We start from the raw sequence: 4,030 nt of genomic DNA on the forward strand, positions 1-4,030 counted from the left end.
TTTTTGTTATTGGTCCCCCCGTGATAACTCGCAGACGATCGGCTTTCTGGAAAGCTGCAAAGCCCTCGTGCACGTGCGCGAATCGTACCGCGGTCGTAATCGCACGGGTATATCGGTGTGTTTTTGGAAAGCGCGTTTTTGGAATAGTTTATCGTCTTTCACGACGGCTGTGTTGTCGTCAGCTTGTACATCCTTGTGCGTGCGCTATAAATGAGACAGATCTCATTTGCGGAGGTTTTGGTTATCGTGTCTTTGCCGCGCGGTTCCAATCGCACGCGATTGGTTGTCGCGTTTCGCGCGTGATTAGTTTCCGTGAATTCGAAGTTGTGTACGCGATTTAAGTTGGCTTTTACGTTCATTTTGTTCTTCCACTAACCTTTCGCGCGATTTTTTTTTTTCATCATTTTTGTGCGTCTGCTTAATAGTTTTTTTCTGCTTGTATGTCACTCACTTCCTTTATTATAATATACTATATTTTGCTTGTTATCTCGGCCCGACGTTCTTTGATTTTTTACCTACCCGTCTCCTCTTGTGGAAAAGCCGCTTTGCCTCCGTCTCCTACCTCGCCCCTCTACCAGTTAGTGGATCTAGCTGGCCGCGTGCGAGCGACGATTTCGCGTTTTTGCCTGATAATCTATCGCGTGGTATAAATTAGTGTTTAACGTTAGAGATTGGATCCGGTGACGCGACCGGTGTAATCATGGCTGGCGCCCAACTTTGTGATTTAGCGCAAACTTAGATATCGGTGCTTTCGTCGCTCTCGCACACGTTTTGCGTGTCATTTCCTGCCCTTGTTTAATTGCGTATTTCGCCGTAGCTCTCCGGCGTAAGAAAAATACGTGACAAGATATATAATCATCTGAACGCTTTTAAGCTTTGAATTATGGTTAATCGTACTTTGAGAATGTATAACCAGATGGGGTCTTTCAAACCACAAAATTGGCCCTGACGTTTTTAATTATTCGCGGTTTCTTGTTTGGTTTTTGAGTAAAGCCGGGTTTCCGTGTCACGATGGAGAGTAAAGGGTGCGTTTAAACGCGGTTTGGTACAAAATCTGCGACACCTCATACAGGTTTTCGTTTTATCGTTCGATTAGGTTTTGGTAAAGGGACCATTACATGTTTTACTGTTGAAATCTCAGTAGATTTCTTATTTTTTTTCTTTTTTCTTTTAGGGCTGATCCAACTCCGGCATGAACGACTTTTTTGTATTTAATGCCTTCTGCACCTCCTGCGGTAAAGGCAAAAGGGCTTAACCGCGGTTGGGGAAAACGGAGGGGTTAAACTCCCCCGGAAGTCGCGCATTAACTTCCTAAAGAACCGGCGACGCTCGCCGGTATAAGCGCGATGAATTTTTCTTCGTCTGCCCATATTCCTTGAAAGAATACATGATTGTAGATGAAATTTGAGCGTTGCCACAAGAATATATATATTTTGTTAAAAATCGTAGCAATTTAAAGTCAAATTAGATTCACGCAATTATATTTTAATATATTTCTTTGCAATTCCGTTTAGCAAATCGTTTGCGTCTATTCAAAATTAAATAAGTATTTGAAATTTAGCATCATTATTTCCGTTTCGTTTATAAAGATTATTCTCCGTATTCATATTGTAAATATCGAACTGTTTGAAATCAGTCTCGTTTGCATGAGTTTCCCATGTGAACCGATTTCAATAACATATTTACGGGTGTGCTGAAGCCCAATATTCGCACACAGAAAAAGCGTGAAACGGTTTTCAACCGAATGGTCTAGAACATCGGCTGCCTCTTTTTGGATAGGAAAATTTGGGAGCGAGCCAAATTTCTGCCGATTCCCGGGCAGAAGCTCGAGAACAGTCGTTCAAACGAGATCGCGTCCGCGAAGTAGTCAGCGAACGATTGCGCCTGATTTTAAGTGTCATGGGAGAACGGATTTGATAACGCAAACTCGCGTTGTGCACAAATTGTTACAAGATCGAATGTTAACAAACAGTGTGAACAAACGATTACACTGTTCCGACTTATCGCTGAGAGCGCCTAACGTTTTTGCATCGTCGCCGATGATCGGAGATTTTTTGTTCTGCGTGGCGTTTGCAAGTGCGTTTTATTGATTTGAGCGGTGTTCACGCTCCAGACGTTGTCGCATGTTCTGAACAATCATTGACATTTTAATAAAGTGAAACTGTTAATTTTTGTGCAAGGACTCAGTGAATTTATTTTGCGAATTCTCACTCTATCTCTCCCGTGCTGACTCCTATTGTTGATCTCGTTTCATCCTCTCAAACCGCTGCTTCTCGTTCTCTCTCGCGCCTTCTCATTCCATATACACTCATCCTCCCGCTCGCTCTTCTTTTCGTTTGCCACTTCTTTGCTTTCGCCCAAACGCTCTCACTCATTCTCCTGCTTGCATTCAGTTCTCCTTTCTCCTAACCGCGCTGCTCATACGTGCCTCTCTCTCTCGCACGCACATTCCGCGTTCTCGCCGAGCAGAATCAGCCGTTTGTTCCGCCGAACTCGAACGAGCAAAGCTCGATTTGCAAATGTACTTATTTATGTATAATATGACTTACCGGTCTTTTTAGAAATCTTAATTTTAAGTAATAGAGAGAGAAGGCTTTTTAATAAGGATTCTATAAATTGTAATGAGTTAGTTATAAAGTGAATTTTAATTTTAATATATAATTAAAGGTGAATCTGTTGGGTCGGAGGTGACATCCGTTCGAATGACTTTTAGGATAATGAAATTATTTTAATAGTGGAGAGCCACTGGTTTAGAAAATGAGCGCGTCGAAAAGTCACGTTTGCGAGTCTTCTTCGATGGCATGGGAGAGAAAGAGGGAAAGAAGACGTCAAAGAATCGCGTTCGCGAATCTTTTTTGATGGATAGACGATAGAGATAGAGTAACGGGTTAGTCCTCACTCTAGCGTACGCTTTGGAGAAGTTCCATCCCCTGAGACTCTGGCAAGAGACAGACAGACAGACAAAGCATTTATCTAGGGCAAGCCCTCTAAAAACGCTAAGATAGAAAGTACATAATCGGTACAGAGAAAGTATTTACAGAATAAAAAGTTGAAAAGTAATAGGTGCATAGTAAGTAATTGAACATGAAAATAAAAATATAATAAGATAAGGTTCAATACAATGAGAGTAGCGCAGAACAAGAGTAAGTTACTTGTTACTGACGCTAAGCAGAATAAAGAAAAAATAAAAATAAAATAAAATAAGATACAACAAAGTATTATAAAAATAAAAAAAATAATAATTATAAAATAAAATAAACATAAAATATAACAAAGCGAAATAAACTTGTAACGGTACAGGTTTTCCGGTCGGTTCGGTGCGGTGCGGGAACTTCGGGATCGGACCGGATATTCCGCGAGGAGCGCTCAACAATAGATGCGGTTCAGCACGTTCGCGCCCTCGTGGAGTCCATGACGGGGGAGGGAAGAGTGGCGTTGGCGGTGTCGCTAGATATCGCCAACGCCTTTAACACCGTCCCGTGGGGCAGGGTAGTGGCGGCCCTGGTCGAATACTACGGCCTGCCGCCCTACCTTGTCGAGACGGTGAGGGACTATTTCCGGGACAGAACGCTGGAGTACATAGACAAGGATGGACTCCAGCAGCAGAGGGACATGACGTGCGGCGTTCCGCAGGGGTCGGTACTCGGCCCCCTGCTATGGGACGCCGCGTACGACGTCGTCCTCCGCACGGGCCTTTCCCTCGGCTGCCACACGGTGTGCTACGCTGACGACACGTTAGTGGTGGCTGGGGGCACCTCCTGGGAAGAAGCGGTCGCAAGGGCCAATTGGGCGGTGGCATGCGCGGTCGGAGCAATTGAGGACTTGGGGCTGAGGGTGGCCCCACATAAAACGGAAGTCATCTTCTTTCACGATGGCTCCCGGGGGCCCCCTCCACAGGTCTCAGTCCTCGTGGGACAGACACAAATCCAGGTGGGGACAACGCTTAAATACCTGGGGTTGACCCTGGACGGCCGGTGGGGCTTCGTCGAGCACTTCGACGACCTAGCCCCATGGTTGGGCAAGAGGGCCA

Source organism: Solenopsis invicta, chromosome 10 (genome assembly GCF_016802725.1).
Source record: "Solenopsis invicta isolate M01_SB chromosome 10, UNIL_Sinv_3.0, whole genome shotgun sequence".
In the NCBI taxonomy this organism is placed as follows: Eukaryota; Metazoa; Arthropoda; class Insecta; order Hymenoptera; family Formicidae; genus Solenopsis; species Solenopsis invicta.